Source organism: Bufo gargarizans, chromosome 3 (assembly GCF_014858855.1).
Source record: "Bufo gargarizans isolate SCDJY-AF-19 chromosome 3, ASM1485885v1, whole genome shotgun sequence".
Taxonomy (NCBI): domain Eukaryota; kingdom Metazoa; phylum Chordata; class Amphibia; order Anura; family Bufonidae; genus Bufo; species Bufo gargarizans.
Window position 1 is genome coordinate 103,583,693 of NC_058082.1, and position 22,127 is coordinate 103,605,819.

General features: G+C 43.1%; 1 protein-coding gene across 7 annotated transcripts in view; it reads right to left on the minus strand.

Annotated features, from left to right (window-relative positions):
* Nucleotides 1-22,127, minus strand: part of HOXC4 (homeobox C4) — a 116,727-nt gene that overhangs the window by 13,044 nt on the left and 81,556 nt on the right. The gene's annotated exons all lie outside the window — the stretch shown is intronic.

Consider the following 22,127-nt stretch of genomic DNA (forward strand, 5'->3'; position numbering starts at 1 on the left):
AACAACATTTCCTTATCTGGATCCTGCTTGTCATATTTCCATCTCAATTCAGATATTATGATAGCATCTGCTTGTATTTAGCATGGGATACACAATAAAAAGGTTTCTATAAACTTGTCCTTTTTTTTATTCTGAAGGTGTTGATGCTGCATGTGCAGTGCAGGTGGGACCTGAGGGTCCCTGGGATGTTTGGAAACAACTGAACATTGGAGAATCATCCTCAGGTGGATAAGGGACCCAAAACCGGCTCTTCACATAAAATGATGCAGTCTTTGCTTCCCATAGAAACGAATAAATATAACCAAAATTCCTATTTTACCTTTTTAGAAGTTGCATATGATACAAACTAATTGAATCTATTAAGTTATCTCCGTGTGTGCATATATATATTAGACTAGGAGTTAATATTCTTAAATATTCAAACAAGTCAAACCTAAATTATACAATAGCTAACCATAAAATAACAGCAAAGTAAAATAAAATCATCTTGATTTCGTTTTGAAAATCAAGTAGAACAAATATAGAGAGGCAAGTACAATACAAAGAGTAGGGTGAATTGGTGGGCAGGAAAAGTAAAATACAAACACACCTCACACCACACACACACACACACACACACACACAGACACAGACATACAAGATACACACATACAGACATTGCTAATATCTCCCGTTTTCTTCTGATCTGTCTACTTTCTATGGTTATCTATTATTGGTCCTTCTTATCATTTCCCATAATTTCTCGCACTGTATATAATATTACATAACCAGGTTCCTGAACATCTCCATGTGGATCAGACATTTGTTCATTGATAGACAACCTTCAGTGCACTATAAATTCCAGCATGCCAATGTGACAGGATTCGATGTTTTAGTGTGGTATCTCCAGTTAAGATCCCATGTATATGATACAGGTATATACTGTAGACTACTTTGCCCTGGTGTATACAGGTATATTCTGTAGAGTACTATGCCCTGGTGTATACAAGTATATACTGTAGACTACTTTGGTGTATACAGGTAAATACTGTAGGCTACTTTGGTGTATACAGGTATATACTGTAGACTACTTTGCCCTGGTGTATACAGGTATATACTGTAGACTACTTTTCTCTGGTGTATACAGGTATATACTGTAGAGTACTTTGCCCTGGTGTATACAGGTATATACTGTAGAGTACTTTGCCCTGGTGTATACAGGTATATACTGTAGAGTACTTTGACCTGGTGTATACAGGTATATACTGTAGACTACTTTGCCCTGGTGTATATAGGTATATACTGTAGAGTACTTTGCCCTGGTGTATACAGGTATATACTGTAGACTACTTTGCCCTGGTGTATACAGGTATATACTGTAGAGTACTTTGCCCTGGTGTATACAGGTATATACTGTAGACTACTTTACCCTGGTGTATACATGTATATACTGTAGAGTTCTTTGCCCTTGTGTATACAGGTATATACTGTAGACTACTTTGGTGTATACAGGTATATACTGTAAACTACTTTGCCCTGGTGTATACAGGTATATTCTGTAGAGTACTTTGCCCTGGTATATACAGGTACAGTACAGACCAAAAGTTTGGACACACCTTCTCATTCAAAGAGTTTTCTTTATTTTCATGACTATGAAAATTGTAGATTCACACTGAAGGCATCAAAACTATGAATTAACACATGTTGAGTTATATACATAACAAAAAAGTGTGAAACACCTGAAAATATGTCATATTCTAGGTTCTTCAAAGTAGCCACCTTTTGCTTCGATTACTGCTTTGCACACTCTTGGCATTCTCTTGATGAGCTTCAAGAGGTAGTCACCTGAAATGGTCTTCCAACAGTCTTGAAGGAGTTCCCAGAGATGCTTAGCACTTGTTGGCCCTTTTGCCTTCACTCTGCGGTCCAGCTCACCCCAAACCATCTTGATTGGGTTCAGGTCCGGTGACTGTGGAGGCCAGGTCATCTGGCGCAGCACCCCATCACTCTCCTTCATGGTCAAATAGTTTGGGGTCATTGTCCTGTTGAAAAATAAATGATGGTCCAACTAAACGCAAAGCGGATGGAATAGCATGCCGCTGCAAGATGCTGTGGTAGCCATGCTGGTTCAGTATGCCTTCAATTTTGAATAAATCCCCAACAGTGTCACCAGCAAAGCACCCCCACACCATCACACCTCCTCCTCCATGCTTCACGGTAGGAACCAGGCATGTAGAGTCCATCCGTTCACCTTTTCTGCGTCGCACAAAGACACGGTGGTTGGAACCAAAGATCTCAAATTTGGACTCATCAGACCAAAGCACAGATTTCCACTGGTCTAAAGTCCATTCCTTGTGTTCTTTAGCCCAAACAAGTCTCTTCTGCTTGTTGCCTGTCCTTAGCAGTGGTTTCCTAGCAGATATTCTACCATGAAGACCTGATTCACACAGTCTCCTCTTAACAGTTGTTCTAGAGATGTGTCTGCTGCTAGAACTCTGTGTGGCATTGACCTGGCCTCTAATCTGAGCTGCTGTTAACCTGCGATTTCTGAGGCTTGTGACTCGGATGAACTTATCCTCCGCAGCAGAGGTGACTCTTGGTCTTCCTTTCCTGGGGAGGTCCGCATGTGAGCCAGTTTCTTTGTAGCGCTTGATGGTTTTTGTGACTGCACTTGGGGACACTTTCAAAGTTTTCCCAATTTTTCGGACTAACTGACCTTCCTTTCTTAAAGTAATGATGGCCACTCGTTTTTCTTTACTTAGCTGCTTTTTTCTTGCCATAATACAAATTCAAACAGTCTATTCAGATGGACTATCAGCTGTGTATCCACCTGACTTCTCCACAACGCAACTGATGGTCCCAACCCCATTTATAAGGCAAGAAATCCCACTTATTAAACCTGACAGGGCACACCTGTGAAGTGAAAACCATTTCAGGTGACTACCTCTTGAAGCTCATCAAGAGAATGCCAAGAGTGTGCAAAGCAGTAATCAAAGCAAAAAGTGGCTACTTTGAAGAACCTAGAATATGACATATTTTCAGTTGTTTCACACTTTTTTGTTATGTATATAATTCCACATGTGTTAATTCATAGTTTTGATGCCTTCAGTGTGAATCTACAATTTTCATAGTCATGAAAATAAAGAAAACTCTTTGATTGAGAAGGTGTGTCCAAACTTTTGGTCTGTACTGTATATACTGTAGAGTACTTTGCCCTGGTGTATACAGGTAAATACTGTAGAGTACTTTGCCCTGGTGTATATAGGTATATACTGTAGAGTACTTTACCCTGGTGTATACAGGTATATACTGTAGAGTACTTTGCCCTGGTGTATACAGGTATATACTGTAGAGTACTTTGCCGTGGTATATACAGGTATATTCTGTAGACTACTTTTCCCTGGTGTTTACAGATATATACTGTAGACCTTCTCATTGCGTCCCCTCCTGATGTCAGGGGAGCTCGTATTTTCAGACGTTTTTACCAAGGGGAACGATAACTGTAATTGCGAAATCGTTTGTTCCTGAAGTTGTTTTGACTTTTCCATCCCAAGAAATGCCATTGTCTCTAATTAGATGGTGTAATTGTGGGATGATGGGCCCATTTAATAGGTACATTAAGCAAACAGAACAGAGTGGGGTCGCAGAGTTGTATTTAAATCTCAGCAGCCTCTGTGGTTTATTGCAGGTGGTGGCAGTAATGTCACCGGCGCACTGGGAGGAGGGTGACATGGAGCTAACAGTGCAGTGTTTATGGCTGTGGCACATTAGGGTGATATTTACAAGCCTGGTGCTGCTACCCTATCAGGACTGTATGATGCCTGGGGGTAATGTACTAGCACACTGCATAATTACACTGCAGCCCCCACGTTGACAGCTGCAGCTCCCACTCTCCTCTGCTATCACATCATCCACGAATTTCCTTTAGCCCATTATCCTTGCTGCAGGATTTTTGGAGCAGGACCAGTCCTTCTGGAAACATTGGATTAGCAAGGATTGTAGCCTCAGACATGTTACACATTTATGCCAAGCCTTTACCTCATAATAAAGGATTTCTACCTAAAGGTTTAACTTGTCAGGATGCTGGGGGACAACCAATATGACCAGTAGTGTGGGTCACAAAGGATGGTCGACTAGTTTTCCTAAGGGCTCGTTCACACGACCGTTGGTGTTCCTTTGTCATTCCGCATCACGGATGCGGACCCATTCATTTCAATGGGTCCGCAAATCCAGAAATGCGGAACGGAAGCACGTAACCGAACACTACGGAGCGCTTTCTGGGGCTCCGTTCTGTGCCTCGGCACCGCAAAGAGATAGAACTTGCTCTATCTTTTTGTGGAACGGAGGGATCACGGACCCATTCAAGTGAATGGGTCTGCGATCGCCATGCGCCTGCCCCACGGAAGGTGCCCATGCATTGCATGTTTTTCACGCAGCCCTGGCCCCATAGAAGTGAATGAGGCTTCAGTGAAAAACGCATAGCATCCGGAAGCAAGTGCGAGTGCGATGCATTTTTCCCTGATGGTTGCTAAGAGATGTTGTTTGTAAACCTTCAGTTTTTATCACGTGCGTGAAAAACACATCAAAACACATTGCGCCCGCGCAGAAAAAAACTGAACAACTGAACGCAATTGCAGACAAAACTGACTGAAACTTGCTTGCAAAATGGTGCGAGTTTCACTGAACGCGACCTGAACGCATCCGGAGCCAATCCGTCACGCTCGTGTGAAAAAAGCCTAATAGTCCGATGCGTTCAGAGTGCGTTCAGGAAAACTCGCACCATGCGCTTTTCACGCAACCCCATTCACTTCTATGGGGCCAGGGCTGCGTGTAAAACGCAGAATATAGAACATGCTGGGGATTTCACGCAATGCAGAAGTGATGCGTGGAAAAAACGCTCATGTACACAGACCCATTGAAATAAATGGGTCAGGATTCCGTGCGGGTGCTATGCGTTCACGTCAGCCATTGCACTCGCATGGAAAACTCGCTCCTGTGAAAGAGACCTTAAGCTACTTTCAAATCTGCGTTTTTGGTGGATCCGTCATGGATCAGCAAAAACGCTTTGTTAGGTTAATACAACCGGCTGCATCTCTTATAAATTGATCCGGTTGTATTATCTCTAAAATGCCCATGACGGATCCGGCACTAAAACCATTGTAAGTAGATGGGTGTGTCTGAGAAAAAACGGATCCGGCACCATTGATTTAGGCCTCTTTCACACGACAGTATGTCCATTTCAGTGTTTTGCGGTCCGTTTTTCACGGATCCGTTGTTCCGTTTTTTGCTTCCGTTGTGGTTCCGTTTCCGTTCCGTTGTTCCGTTCCGTTTTTCCGTATGGCAAATACAGTATACAGTAATTTCATATTAAAAATTGGGCTGGGCATAACATTTTCAATAGATGGTTCCGCAAAAAACGGAACGGATACGGAAGACATACGGATGCATTTCCGTATGCATTCCGTTTTTTTGCGGACCCATAGACTTTAATGGAGCCACGGAACGTGATTTGCGGCCAAATATAGGACATGTTCTATCTTTAAACGGAACGGAAAAACGGAAAAACGGAAACGGAATGCACACGGAGTACATTCCGTTTTTTTTGCGGAACCATTGAAATGAATGGTTCCGTATACGGACCGTATACGGACCGCAAAAAACGGCCCGCAAAACGGAAAAAAAAAACGGTCGTGTGAAAGAGGCCTTACATTGTGTTTCATGCTGGATCCGTCTTGCTTCACATCCAATGACGCACCCAAAAAACACTGCCCGGAGCGTAACCAAATGGAACGGAATGCATTCTGGCGCACTCCTTTCCGTTCAGTTCAGTTTTGTCCCCATTGACAATGAATAGGGACAAAACTGAAGCCTTCTCCTCCGGTATTGATCTCTATACCGGAAAGGAAACGCGCAAATGTGAAAGTAGCCTTAGCTGGCACCCAGCTATTCAAAAAGCATCCGCAAGGTCATTTCCACACTCCAGTTTGTCAGTATGGATTCAAATTTATGTAAAACCTACAGGAAAGGATCATTTGGCAAACTATTGTTATTCTTTATTTCTATAGAATACAAATGGTACATAAAATTAATCAGTTCAGTCAGTGCCCACTTTTATACCAGGTTCACACAGGGACATTTCAGTGCATCCTTTTTAGGGATGGATACAAAAAAGTATAAGGCTGGTTTCACACGGGCGTTGCGGATTGGGGCCGGATGCGTTCAGGGTGCGTTCAGTGAAACTCGCACTATTTTGCAAGCAAGTTCAGTCAGTTTTGTCTGCGATTGCATTTAGTTGTTCAGTTTTTTCCGCGCGGGTGCAATGTGTTTTGATGCGTTTTTCACGCGCGTGATAAAAAACTGAAGGTTTACAAACAACATCTCTTAGCAACCATCAGTGAAAAACGCATCGCACCCGCACTTGCTTCCAGATGCAATGCGTTTTTCACGCAGCCCCATTCACTTCTATGGGGCCAGGGCTGCGTGAAAAACGCAGAATATAGAACATGCTGCGATTTTCACGCAACGCAGAACTGATGCGTGAAAAACAATGCTCATGTACACAGACCCATTGAAATGAACGGGTCAGGATTCAGTGCGGGTGCAATGCGTTCACGTCACTCATTGCACCCGCGTGGAAAACTCACTCGTGTGAAAGGGACCTAAGGCCTCTTTCACACGAGCGTGACGGATTAGGTCCGGATGCGTTCATGGTGCGTTCAGTGAAACTCGCACCATTTTGCAAGCAAGTTCAGTCAGTTTTGTCTGCGATTGCGTTCAGTTGTTCAGTTTTTTCAGCGCGGGTGCAATGCGTTTTGATGCGTTTTTCACGCGCGTGATAAAAAACTGAAGGTTTACAAACAACATCTCTTAGCAACCATCAGTGAAAAACGCATTGCACCCGCACTTGCTTGCGGATGCAATGCGTTTTTCACGCAGCCCCATTCACTTCTATGGGGCCAGGGCTGCGTGAAAACCGCAGAATATAGAACATGCTGCGATTTTCACGCAACGCAGAACTGATGCGTGAAAAACAACGCTCATGTACACAGACCCATTGAAATGAATGGGTCAGGATTCAGTGCGGGTGCTATGCGTTCACATCACGCATTGCACCCACGCGGAAAAATCGCCCGTGTGAAAGGGGCCTAAGGCTCTGTTCACATCAGATTTGATGGAAAGTATTGCTCAGTATACAGCAAAGGAGAGAAACTACGAAACATAATAACAATTCTGGGAGGGAAGGGATGCAAATGAGCTCTTAACAAGCTCTGCCTCTAATGCCACCAGATGTAAGGCAGCTATCCTATAAGTCAGTGTTCAGCTCTTTAACTAAGCCTTGAGACATGACTTGGATATTAAATAAGCCAGCACCCCATCTGCAGACAGCTGTTTCGGGGTGATTGCCTCTCATCAGTGCAGAGCAGAGAGTACTGGCTTGCTGGGTGAGAGGCATGTCAGGGTCAGGGTTAGGGGGGTACTATCTCTCCTTAGGGAGAGAGCGCCCTAATCAGTGTGAGGAGACTTAGGCTGAGTTCACACGGGCGAGATTTCCACGCGGGTGCAATATCACATGGTCTAATCACACAATCCATCACCGTGGTGATGGATCATGTGATTGGACCATGTGATATGACGTTACCACAGGTCTTTTAGCCGGCAGCTCACGATTAAAGAAGTAAGAAGAGACCGGCAGCTACGCGATCAAGAGGAGAAGGTGAGTTAATTATTTTTTATTTTGTAACCCCCAATTGACCACCTACTAATCATTCTGTATGAAAGAATGCTATTATTTTCCCTTATAACCATGTTATAAGGGAAAAAAATAACATCTACACAAAACCAAACCCAAACCTGAACTTCTGTGAAGAAGTTCGAGTCTGGATACCACAGTCAGTTTTTTATCACGCACATGCAAAATGCATTGCACCCGCGTGATAAAAACTGAACAACGGAACGCAATCGCAGTCAAAACTGACTGCAATTGGGTACCTACACGCGCGGGTTTGCCGCAATGCATCCGGACCTTATCCGGACACGCTCGTGTGAACTCAGCCTTATAGGCCATACATGCTCCTCTGGAATTCTGGGAGGAAAGGGATGCAACAATTCACATTATAAGACCTCATGCACACGTCTGTTGCAGTCCTCAAAGCACGGGCAACATCCGTGCAGCGGGCCAGACTCATTTTAACTTGAATGGGTCCGTGGTATGTCCGCACCACAAAAAAATATGACGTGTCATAATATTTTTTTGCGGTGTGAAACCACTGAAAGAAACACCATGGAAGCACTCCGTAGTGCTTTCAGTGTTCCGTTCCGTGACTCCGTTCCGCATCTCCGGAATTGAGGACCCATTCAAGTGAATACGTCCGCATCTGTGATGCGGGGTGCACATGGCCAGCGGCGTTTGCGGGCCGCAATACGCCCACGGCCGCTCAACCTCCGTGTGCATGAGGCCTGATGTGAAAACACCCAAAAAAATGATAAATTCAATCTCACAACTTATTAGCAAAGGACAACTCAAATCTGTAAGTTTAGTGGCAATGCTTTCATATTTTAAATATATAGAAATATATATAAATGTACTTGACAGTTGTATAGACAGACTTGACTGCTGGATTTCTTGGAACTTACAAGCTGGGGTTGCGGGCAACATAATTCCATTCACTTTTAATAGTTGTGATGCAGGCATTTGTTGAAGTTAACTCCACCGCAGCCTTAAAGGGCATCTGTCAGCAGATTTGTCCCTATGACACTGGCTGACCTGTTACATGTGCACTTGGCAGCTGAAGGCATCTGTGTTGGTCCCATGTTCATATGTGCCCCTATTGCTGAGAAAAATAATGTTTTATTATATGCAAATGAGCCTCTAGGAGCAACTGGGGCGTTACCCTTACACCTAGAGGCTCAGCTCTCTCTGTGCCCTCTACACTTCGATTAACAGGACCAGGCAGGTGTGATACCGTTTTCACCAGTGGAGTACCGTGGGAGGGGGGTGTTGCCCTCGAGCGCTAAATTTTAGGGGACGCCAGCAGGGCGGCACCGCCAATTAGGCAAAGTGAGGCGATCGCCCCAGGCAGAGCGGCCCTGCTCACAAGTGGGGGGAGGCAGCAGGTCACAGGATGATGAGCACCATTGTGGAAGCGCTCATCCCCATAGTCATCTGTATCGCCGTCCTCAGGACAGCGATACAGATGGATGTGCTGCGGGGCAGGGGAGGGAGCGGCGTCTCCCTTCCCCATTCCTCTGATACGCTGCAGGCCTAGTGCCTGCAGCCTATCAGAGGCCGGTGCAGGCGGCACAATGACATCATTGCGCCACCTGAGCCGTACAGCACGGGACACAAGCCGGAAGAGGCCTGCATCGCATCGCTGACATGGAGGTAAGTATAAGTGTTTATTTTTTCATATGGTACAATACTGGCTACTAGCACACGATTGGTGGGCACTTGTTACTGGCACATGATTGGGGGGCCATCTATGGGAGGCACTTCTCACTGGCACATGATTGGGGGGCATCTATGGGGGCACATCTTACTGGCACATTATTGGGGGGCACTGTAGCGGCATCTATGGGGGCACTTCTTATTGGCACATTATTGGGGAACTTTTTACTGGCACATTATTGGGTGCACTATGGGGGCACTTCTTACTGGCACATTAGTGGGGGCATCTACTGAAGCCACAAAGAAGGGTATTTTATATGGGGCTCTGTATAGGGGCATTATGGTGGGTAATATGGGGAAGGGGACAGAGGAGTACTATGGCGTCATGTACGGGGGCACTAAGAAGGGGTATTTTATACTTGCAAATTATGGGGGAAACTGAGCGCATCTACTGGGGCACTATATATGGGGCATTTTATACGGGTACATTATGGGGGGCACTAGCAGGAAGGGGGGAGAGGAGCACTATGGGGGTATTTTATACTGGGACATTATAAGGGCAGTATGGGGACATTAGCTCAACTGGGGGCATTAAAAGGGGGTATGTTTTGCACTGTCACATTATAAGGAGAATTATTACTACTGGGGGGCATTATGATGGGCTTTATTACAACTGGGGGTCTAGGGGGAACATGATTACTAGTATGGGCACTATGGGAGCATTATTACTTCTGGGGCACATTGGGGACATGTTGGGGGCACTGTAGGAGCACTATTACTACCATGTGTGCTCTAGCAGAGAATAATTACTATTGGTGGGACTTTTGGGGGCACTATTACTGTGGGGGCACCTTGGCACAGTATCAGCTTACCAGAATTATTTTTGGGGGGACGTTATGTTTACAATATTAGTGTCAGGGGCACTATTTGCTGGGTGCAGTTATTTTAGGGCACTGTGTGGCACTATCTGCATGTCACTACTGTTATCAGGGGGTTTATCTGTTTCTGCAGTATAATATTGGGGAGCACCGCAGGCAGAGTATTGAGGATGGTAGGATGATTTGTCCAGAAGACGGGAGGATGATGGAAAAGTAGTAAACTAAGATTTTTTTGTCAAACTGCAGAGACGAGAAATGGCTGAAAAATGGTGGTCTGGTCTGAAAGGAGAAGATGAGGAAAGAGAACATCTACATCAAAGAGGCGTCACTGGATGTAAGAGGTATGGGGAGCTCTATTACCCTGTATGTTCTGTAGTGATGGGGGGCTGGATATAGAATTTGACCCACATTGCCTCAGCCCGGCCCCAGACTTCAGGTCACACTGTGCGTGTTCTGCATATTGGGGGCTCACACCCATCTACTACATTATCTGTACACAGAGAGTTATCACCATGTTTCTGTGGTGTTACATAGGACTGCAGGTGATATCTACTACATTATCTGTAAAAGGGGGCATGGCCACAGGTTGAGGGGGGGGGGGCACAATACTTGGCTTGTCCCGGGGGCTGAAAACCCATGCTACACCACTGCCTGGCCCTTTCAATAAAGGGGGTGCAGAGGTAGCAGTCGCTACTGGGCCCAGGAGCCTGAGGGGGACCCGAAGACCCTTGTGCTGCATAAGAAGACACTAGTATTATAGAAAGTGCATGCTGGTCAAGATACATCTCTGGCTGGAGGGAAGGGGTAGGGCAAGAATTTGGCATTGGGGGGGTGTCATTTTTTTATTTTTGCCTCAGTCAGCACAAAGGTAATGTCCTTCCCTGCCCCTGGCCACAAAGTACTAAGGGCAGGGGGGCCCAACCTGAATTCTTGCACCAGGGTCCATGAGCCTTTAGCTACGCCCCTGGCAGTGGGGCAGTTCGTTTTTTCTCTAGAACATTACTATAAAGTGCCTGCTATATTGAGAACAGTGACGCAGCACACCGGGTAGACTGGATATATCCCTGGAACAAGCTATGTCCAAAGTACCCTTACGAGCACTGGTTCTGGCCAGGAATCATAAACTTGACACATTGAGACAGATGACTCTGGTATTGAGGATTTCCCATTATAAAATACTGACTAGATGGTATTACACCCTGGAGAAGCTACACAAGCTTTTTCCTACAACGTCGCCTATGTGCTGGAGATGCCTCCGGAGCACAGGTACTTTCCTCCACATTTGGTGGACATGTCCCTTGATTGTTCCTTTCTGGACTAGTGTCTGTGGGACACTGACTAAGATTAGTCATAGGAAAGTATGCCAAACACCTCAGTTCTGCCTTTTAAGAATAATCCCAATAACCACTAATACCAGACTAGAAGAACGCCTGCAGCAGCATTTGTTAGCGGCAGCACGTTTAATAGTCGCAACAAACTGGAAGGATGCGTCGCCCCCCAGCAATCTCACAATGGCTCACCAAATGGGACCAGGTTCATAGAATGGAACAACTAGCACATTGGGAATTGAACATTGCTTATTTGTTTGAACGTATTTGGGGTGATTGGAAGAAATTTAGACAACTCGGTTAGCCAACTTGAATACCCTGCACTCTCGTACTCATTCATAAAACTCAGCTTCATCTGTACTTTTTGCTATGTCATTATAGTTTGTTCATTTAAGACGAAACATTTCTATTAAAACAAACGTTTTCATTGTTTACATTATGCACCATGATGACAATCTTCTGTAAAACACTGTTGGACATAATAATGCGTTGTTTGATGGATACATGTCTAGATGGTCCAATTTGTTTCTATGAACCTATTTCATGACAACTTGTATGGTGTTATTACTTACGAAAGTCAATAAAAATGTTTTAAAACATTATTGATAACAGTCCACATAGTGCAATTCATCAGAAAAAGTACTAAGTAGCCACTTGACCAGCAGGGAATGCTTGGAGATTTCACATCTGAAGTCTGTGGGATTGTGAACGCAGCCCTAGGTTATAATACAGGCTATAAAGTCCAGGATAAGTGCAAGATAATGAATATAATGGATTTATTTTTTCTGTAAATTGTATTTAAAGGTATGCAGACACTTAGAACATAATGATCTCGTTTTGGAGGGGGGGGAGCTCTTTACGGTACCAAATGCAAAAAAACAAACAAATAAGAAACATCCACTAGAAAGGAAAAATGAACACAGGGCAAAATGTTCAATCAAGTCAACCAGACTGGGTAAGGATGTCTTGCCATACCAGAAGTGCTCCACAATGAAGCAAGTAGCCTCCTGCAGTCTGGATTATTGTTCTGTAAAAGCAGTCCAGTTTGATACATTCAGTCAGGGGCGCACTGAGCACTTAAGATGGCCCTGGAAAAAAACTAAAAGTGGCCCCATGTTGTAGGCAGGTCCAAATGGACAGCAGACAGGGCAGCACAAGTAGGTGGGCAAACACAAGGTGACAGGGACAACAGACATAGGCAGGGCCTATAGTTGCATAGTACAGCATAAAATACCGCAGTGCAGCTCAAAATACTGCCACCCTCACCACAGTATCCAACTGTATCACTGTCCTGAGGACAGTGATACAGTTGAGTTCAAAAAGGCACATGCGGCCAGGTACAAGTACTTGATGCTCCCAGCATTAATCATTAAGCATTAGATCATTATGTACCCAGCCAGTGGCCATAAGGCAGGCTTGAGCGGCCCCTGGTCATCTGCCCACTGGGAAATTTCACTGTAGTCTATTGCCCCAGCATTCAGTTCAGCCATATATTTATAAGAACCTCTCAGGGAAAGCTGGTTTTCATTGTGTTTGTCAGCCGCCCCAATAAGGCAACCCAATCTAACCATCGGGCATAAATAGGGCTATTGGTGGTGATCAGGAATGTTCAGTATGACTTTTAATGAAAGAGAATCTTATTGAAAAGAAAATGATTGGGTTCGCTGGATACACTGCTGGCAACATGTAATAATGCGTCACAATCTGCAACAGTCACTGGTCATTCAACTGGCTATCTCAAATAGAAAGTCAACTAAGAAAGTTGTACGACTACCGAAACGTGTTGAAGAGAAAATACAAGAAGTTCAGTTGCCCTGACTTATTACTACTGATATACCATGACCTGGATGAATAAGAACTGCACAAACATACAGTCACAGTGAAAGAAATGCCCTTGCATCTCGCTACCATTTGCTTTATTTGTCAAAAATAATCTACTGTTTTGCCAAAAATAGAGAAATAGGGCGTAGCACTAGACACAGCTGCCCATGCAAGGACTTTGTTGTGTCAGTTACTGTAGTGAGGGGGCCATGGCACTCCAGGGACAGCCACTACCCTCTTGTTCATCTGATCAGGTCATGGACCAATGGGCCATCAAGGTCTCACGTCTGATAGGTCATTTCACCCATATCACAAGATATTTACTATATTACAAGGTAGTAGATAAATGACAGCCAATCATGTTGGTTGCTTTTGCTGTTTTTGTCTATTTATTACTTTACAAAATTAAATTTTAGCCTTTTTTTTACACTTTGTCTATTTGCCTCTGCATCATTCTATTCCACCATTTTTTACTCAGTTGATTTTAATGAGGGAGGGGGGGTGTTCTGGTGGGGATGGATGCAATCTATTGACTTTGGCTAGCAAGGTTTCCACTGTTTGTGGTTGGAAGACTAGTATAGTCTGATACAGCATTCTACACAGACGTCTATTTCAATTAAAGAGGACTTGTCACCATTCCTGACATGTCTGTTTTAGTAAATAATTCTATTCACAAGTCTGAAGCATCTGTTTTTATGACTTTATGTTGTGCCGTTCTTCTACTATTCTTCCTAGAAGTTTACGGATAAAGGTACAGAGGGGAATTATCAGTTGGTCTGACCCTGCAAGTCTGACCTTGTCCAATTAGTGCTGCCAGTGTCACACTGTACAGGGACATCTCCAACTGGTAACACCCATCAGTACCTTGTATCCATAAACTTCTAGTAGGAATAAGAGAAGGATGCTAGAACATAGAGTTATAAGAAAAGATGCTCCAGAATTCTTATTACACGGGGATGGAAGAAGAAATGTCAGGAGAGCTGATAGGTCCTCCTTAAAGTCAGCGGGATCTGTCAGGAATCAATAACGCCATATGTTTAAAATATATCATTTAATGGATACATGAAAAACAGAAGCCTTGATTCATATGTAAACAAAGATTTATTTTTTCAAGCATCATGAGGATTTATCAGTAAAAAATATTAGGTTGACGTCAACAGTATTAAGTACAATAAATTGCCATTGTGTCACGACAGAGGGTAGGGATAAGTGCAGCCCTAAACTCCACCCCACCTCTGGCCCGTCCTAACCGACAGCGTACAACTTGGCAGCAGTCCCTCGCTTAGATACGTGCAGGGTAACAGAGACAGGAAAGCCAAGGTAAAGCCAGGAGGTCACAGGTACACAGGGAGCAATACAATAACGAGGTCAAAACACGATCCGGAGTCAGAAGCCAAGAGGTCATGTCAATTCCAGGGAGGTCACAAGGTCGAGGTCAAAAGCAGAGCCGAGGTCGAAAACACACACAGAAAGGCACAATACAAAAATGCTGGTGACGGTACAAGACCAATCACAGGCAACCTGTGGTCAGCAGGCTGCCTGTTAAAATAGCCCTAAGTGATGAGTACTGACTCCCCATTATCGGTTCTCAGCTACCCTGCAGCTCGTTGTCTAGGGGATAGAGGAGGTCGGTAGCGCTGAGGAGGCGTGCGCGGCCATGTCCTCCCAGCCCCCCGGTTACTGTGGAATCGAGGACGACGGCCGCGTCCCAGCTCCACTACATGCACTGGATGCCAGCGGAGCTGCGAAGGGAAAGCGTGTCGCCAGCTCCCTGTTACACATTTACAAAAACTATTTACATAGCCGAATGAGAGCTATAAAACAATTCATAGAAACCATATATTCATCTATAAATTTGACCAACAAGAGGGCAAATTGGAAAACTAAAATGGGAGGCCTGGGCATGTTAACCTGGAAGACGCTTTTAATGGGTAAGGGGGGCTCTTGGGGTTTTAGTAAACGCAGACAGCAATTCACATGAACAAATGTGTTATTATAATGCTACTATATAACTGTACTATTCATAATACATAATTGTTAATATATTAAGTTTTCACTGGGCTGCACCTTAGACTAAATCAAGACCACATTTGCACACTGGAAAGCAATGTAAGTAAAATATTAATGGAGCATGCATATGAGTTTTACTGTATTCTGTTAATGTCATGGACTACCTCTAGAAATCACGGTTACTCTCTGTGTGTCTGGCATGGATACCAGTGTCATTTTCATTTCCACGATGGAAAAGATCTGTAATTGGCAGATTCCCATATAGAACCCAATTTCATGTAGAAGATTATTAGTGATGCCAATGAAGGCCCTCATGGGCTACACTATATATAAGTACTTTTAAGTCTGCGAGAAAATGTGTCTCTCAAAGTCTCACAGAGTCTCCCAAAGTTTCCGCTCTGTACCACTAGAGTTTTCCAGGACTTCAGGATAGACCATCGATATCTGCTTGGTGGGGGTCTGACACGCAATAATTGGCTGTCTGAAGATGCTGTGACACTCCAGTGATCCCCCGGAACCTCCTCACATCCTACTAAGCACATCGACATTCATTGTATAGTGGCTGTGCTTGGTATTGCAGCCCTGGCCTATTCACTTCATTGGGACAGAGGAGCAAATAGACCATGTAACCGATGAACGTGACGTCACTTTCCTTGGAGGAGGCATCATCAAATAGCTGATTGACAGGGTTACCAGTAGACGTCCATTCATCTGATATTGATGACATTGTTCACATCTCTGCATCCGGCATTGCTAGATTCAACAAATCACTACCAGACTATGATTGGCTATGATGGGATCCGGTGGTGATCCGGACACTTTCTGGCATAAATATTGGGTTTCATCCAGACATAAAACCTCTGCATGCAGCAGTTTTTGGTCTGATCAACAGCCGGCATATCTGCCAGATCAGGCAGCCGGAATATCTTGACGGAGATGTGAACACAGCCTAAGGTCAATTGTATAAATTATGCTTTAACAGTCAGGCAATACACCAAACACAATGCCCTAAAGACATAGGATGTATGCAGGTTGGATTCTCAACTTCTGGGAAGTTTATATTTTTTACACCATAATAATTATTTTCTCTTTTCTAGAAACTATTTCACTATGCTCATATATTTTGGCATATGCCATATCTCCATCCTGAAATAGAAAAATCAAGAACTTGAATTTTATGTCCACATTGCATTACTCACTGTCTGCTGACCATGAGCTACAGCCAGGGGTGCACCACCAATGAGGGCAAGTGAGGCGATTGCCTCAGGCAGCACCAGGTAAGGGCAAGAGGGGGGGCAGCAGAAGGGCCATGTGGAATGAGTGCTTTTATTGTGGCAAAGGGGTTAGGTAAGAAATTGGCACTGGGGGGGAGGTGCCGTTTCAGTTTTCGCCTCAGGCTGCAGAAAGGCTACAGCCTGTAATATAGCCCAGGGCTGCATTCATAATTCTGCCAGCGTCAGAGTTTAAGTCTCCCAACAACCCCTGTTGTATCATTAATTCACCTGCACAGAACTTGCTCAAGTGATCATTACTGAGGTACTATAAAAACTTAGTTAATCTATAAAGTAAAGATCTCATGGTAAGTATCTTGACAGCCTACATTAAGGTCCAGCAGAAGTGTGGGTGCAGATTTGGACTATAGGTCAGTCAGTAAGGATTAGTGCAAAATAAGCCATGCTTACAAGGTTACTTTACTTTCTATATAGATTGTAAATTAGGTGTAATATGGGGTCATCCCTTTAATGGCTAGGGGAAGCCATTCCTTGTAGTAAGTAATGTCTGTGTCACCCAAATTATTTTCTACTACAGTGCATAGAAAGAACAAGGGTTGGGGGACTGCTTAAGATTGGGTAAATTGCCAAACCAAGTTTCTGTCGACGAGCCATCAAAGTTTCATGGGACACCTTTATGGTACTGAAGCCCCTTTGATCTTTTAGAAATGCTGGGCAAAGTATTAGACTGACATGTGTGTCAACCATCAAATTCACTTGGCCACAAATAATTATCTTCTTCAATTTAGGTAGCTGCTATATAGTATGTTCAATCATAAAAACAATCAAGTCTATGTACTTGTACGGCTCATAACCTCATTATTTTTCTTTTTTTTTTCTTTTCAAAGTTCTTTTTATTATAGTTTTAAACAATATAGAACAACAACTTGAGTAGATACAGGCTACCAAAATTAGATGCAGGTACAGAGGACAAATTAGCCATATACAGTTAGGCCAAGGAAACAGCGAACTTCACCAAATGAGAACAATAAATTGTTGTATAACATAGCAAGTAGGACCAGTTAGGTGGATGAGGCATAGGTCTAGCAAGAACAATAAGATGACAATAGTCTACTTAATTATTATTAGCTTGTAAGGGTAACCATAACCCAGCAATAAGAGAGAGGGATAGGGTAAGTTAGGAAAGAAGAGGAGGGGGGGGGGGGGGGGGGGTGGCATGTCAGTATCTCAATATAGCTGCATATTTATGCTAATACTAGATTTGTAGTCTAATAAAAAACGGTGTGTTAAGAGGTAAGCGTGAGAGGGCCAAAACAATAAAATAAATCCAGACGACGGGACCCTGTATATATGTCTTATAAGTGTATACAATAGAAGCTTATAGGATTGAAAATGTCTATATTTTGCTCAGGGGGACCAAGTAATCTGAAAGAGGGTATGGGATAATGTGGGGACAAGTCCACCATAGGTGAAAGTAAGTGCCTGGATGTTGTTTGCATCTCCAGCAGTTAGGGTCATAATTAGGATTATATTTGTGCAGTAGTACTGGGGTGAGATGCCACCTGGTCAAAATGTTATAACCGCTCTCCTGCATCCTCACGCATCTAGGGGTCTGCCTGGGTATGAGAAATATTTTTTGTAAATCATCTTTTGAGAATTTTTTCTCAAGATCACGTTCCCAGGCTTTAATGAAAGAATGCTCAATGTCTGAGGATGGGGAGAGAAGAAGTTTGCATAGAGTCGAAACCACCTTCTTAGGTGTTTTTGATTGAGTAAGAAAAGATTCAAACTGCGTTTTTTGATGAAAGTATCTGTTGGAAGAAGTGAAAGAACTTATTATACAGTAGCTGTGAAAGTGCTGTGCTTTTAACCAGTTTAGAGAGTGTGTCTAGGGAAGGGATTAGTCCAGTTGAGATTAAGGAGTCAATAGTCGAAAGGTCATTTTTTATTTCAATCGGGATGGTATTTTTGTCGACTTGGTCAGAGCTGAACAATAAGTCTCTGACTTGTAGTAACGGAGATGGGAAGGGGGAGCATGTTGAGCGAACCTAACAAAGATTCCAGATTCGTCTGGTCTCAGTTGTGAGAGGGTTGTGTGTTTTAATAGTTACAAAGCTGGGATGGTCAGAGAACACAAAGGATCTAAGCGGGTATCCTGCTAATTCCTCCACTATATGAACCCAGAGCTTGTGAGGTAGGTGCCTAATCCAGTCTACAATTCTGTGTAGGTGAACTGCTCAAACAAACGTCTGCGGAGCGGGTAAATCGATTCCTCCAAATTTAGATGGAAGTTGGAGCGTTTAATATTTAATTCTAGGTTTCTTGTGGTCCCAGATGTATTTAGAGAAGATCTTATTCAGCGTAGAGTAGAAGACTTTGGGTATATGTACGGGGAGAGCTTGTGAGATATATGTTATTTTAGGCCATATGAGGCATTTAGCTATGTTTTTACATCCGAACCATGAAATATACAGGGTAGGCCACGAGGATAGGATTTTAGTGATTTCCTCATTATTTGTTCTGTTTGGGATTATGGATGGATGATTTGGAGATCAAACCTGTGGTTTCTGACTCTATCCAAGCCACATCACTGCCAAACCTCATTTTAAAATTCTTAACATTTCTGTTCCGACTTTGTAAAGATTCAAGATTTATTCAAAGTGGTCAAAAACAAATAACTATAAAATGTTGTCAATCTTATAATGACAAAGCTGAAAAATCATAGGGAGTAATTTTTACGCCAGTTTTAATAAAGACTTAAAGATGTACGATGCACCCAAATTATTAAGAGCCACAGGCTCTTAATAGATTTGCCACATCCTTAGGAGGTTCATGCACCAGAAAATGAAATCTACACCAACAAGGAGCAAGCAGAGATTTCTGGTGGAATATGTCATGTCCAGCCCATACCCCACCCATCTTTTTATAAATGTGATAAAGGTGCCAGGAAAGGGAGAGAAGTCATAACACGAAACTTGCACCTAAATGTGTGACTTTCTATGGCTAGTTTAATACTGTCCCTCATAGTTTGTAAAATGGAACAGGATTCACCGTACTATACATTCTACCCCATGGACTGTGAATAGCAAAATACTTAAAGGGAAACTAAAGTAGAAATGAAGAAGCAAAGCTATGGCATGGTATCTCTTAGTACCTTTCAATTATCCTAATGAAAAATAAAAATTCATTTTATGGGAAATTGGGAGTGCAATCAAGCACATGAAGACCACCCATTTAGCTAAAACACATTTGACATCAACTTACCTCCCAGGGAAAAATAGGGCAATGATTCTTAAGGGAGCATTCCCATCTGCCACATTGATGGCATATTGCTAGGATTTGCCATCAATGTCAGATAGGTGCAGGCCCCACCTCTGGAATCTCCTCCTATCTCCAGAATGGGGCCCCTGAAGTGAAGGAGAGCACGCTGCACACTTGCAACCCACGTGCAGCCACCTTCTGTTAAGTTGGAGGCCCCGGTCTGAAGGTTGAACTAGCACTTTTCTCACATTGATGGCAAATCCTAGCAATATGCTATCAATGTCGTAAATGGGAATACCCCTTTAAGCCCCGTTTACATGTTTTTTTAGGAACATTCATTCCTGATCATTGCTCTAAGTAAACATGTTCTGTTATCATGCCCAGATCTTTTATGTGGGCATAAATCTCATCATATGTCATGAGCAGATCACCTCAAGTGAACAAGGAGTGTGCTGCCGACAGTAATTCAAACTGCAAAGGGATGAGCGTTCATGTTAACCATTATTCATTCCCATACAGTTTGATGATTTCTCCATTTAAATGTACTAAAGAAGTGCCAGTCGACATGCTATTTCATCACCTCACACTCAGACAATTATCTGCCTGTGTAAATGGGCCCTTATTTCTCCAATGTAGGAGAATGACACATAGATCCATATCCCCTGCATATACACAAGAGATATGAGAAGCTTAATGCATGAAAATAAAAACAGTAGACAACAAGGTCTTAAGCTCCCCCTAGTGGAGGCTGCAGGCAGCTAGATTTGTACTATTTATTTTCATATCTGTGTGAAGGGAAGCAGGGAAATTGCAATTCTTTATCAAGGAAACAGATATAATTAGTATCATGGGTCTAACAAAAGAACTTGCTTTAAGGCCCAGAGGTTGGCGGGGTTGGCTATGTGGTACCTTTTTATTGCTACTTATGGACCCTCATAGATCTAACAGTTTACCTTTAACTTTCTTATAATAGGTGGTGGGGGCCCCATGTTATATTGCTATGAAGACTTTATTTTGCCTATGAATCGTAGTTAGGCTGCTGATTAGTATGTTATTAGCACAGAATGATGACAACATGGTGCTGTAAAGTGGACATTCTTTTTAAGATTCCTCTTGTGGAACTCCCTATTTTAATCACTTCACGCATTTGGACGTAACTGTATGCTCAGATTGCATGTAATTTAAGGCATTTGGGCGTAGAGTTAAGGCCAAATTGCTAATTTTATAGTATCATGGCCCTGGAGTATCCACTGTCCCCGAGAGCAGAGACACCGGAGAAGGAACCCCATGAAAATAAAAAACGCTAAGAGAATTGTAACTTTTGCCCACCTAAGCTCCTAAAAAAATGGTATAAAAAACCTATCAAAAAGTCATTTGTACTCCAAAATGGTCCAAAAAGAATATCTACAGCTTGTCCTGCAACAAACAAATCCTCACACAGCATAGCCAAAAAAAAAAAAAAGTTATACCCCTTAAAAGCAATTTCAGCAAATTCCATGTTAGAAAATCATGATCTCCTGTTGTGCCTTGTGAAAATGAAAAATTTGGGGCTAAAGCAACATTTTATTACAAATTTTTTTTTCAAAGAAAAACCAGGAAAGGGACTTAATCTCCACTCTGGATAACATTTTAATTCTAGAGGCTAGAAATAAACAACAACCTTCCATAGAGACTATGAATGAACTGCGCATTGAAAGGGACAAACTAATGTACCTTCTTAATAAGGACACTTTAATAAGATACTTCTATATAGCAAGGCTAGATACTACGCCCAGGGAAACAAAGCAGGGAAACTTTTAGCCTCCAAGCTCAAAAACCAGCAGGCGAAATCTAAAATGTAATTTTTCATTTTCACAGACAAGTGTTTCTAAATTCTGTGAAACACTTGTTGGGTCAAAGCATTCACATCACCCGTTGATCAATTCCTTGAGGTGTGTAGTTTCCAAAATGGGGTTACTTTCTGGGGTTTTCTTTCAATAAAACCTGCCCTCCAAAAACAATATTGTGCCCCTTTCCTTCGGAGCCCTGCAGGGTGCTTATGAAGAGATTTACAAAAGCATATGGGGTGTTTATGTAAACTGCCGAATCGGGGTAATAAATATTGAGGTTTGCTTTAAATGGAAAATCTTCACAAAAAATAAATTAATACTGTGGGGGCAGTGTGGAGAAATTAATACTGTGGGGACAGTGTGGCGGAAAACTACTATATGGGGGTAGTGTGGGGGATGTTTCT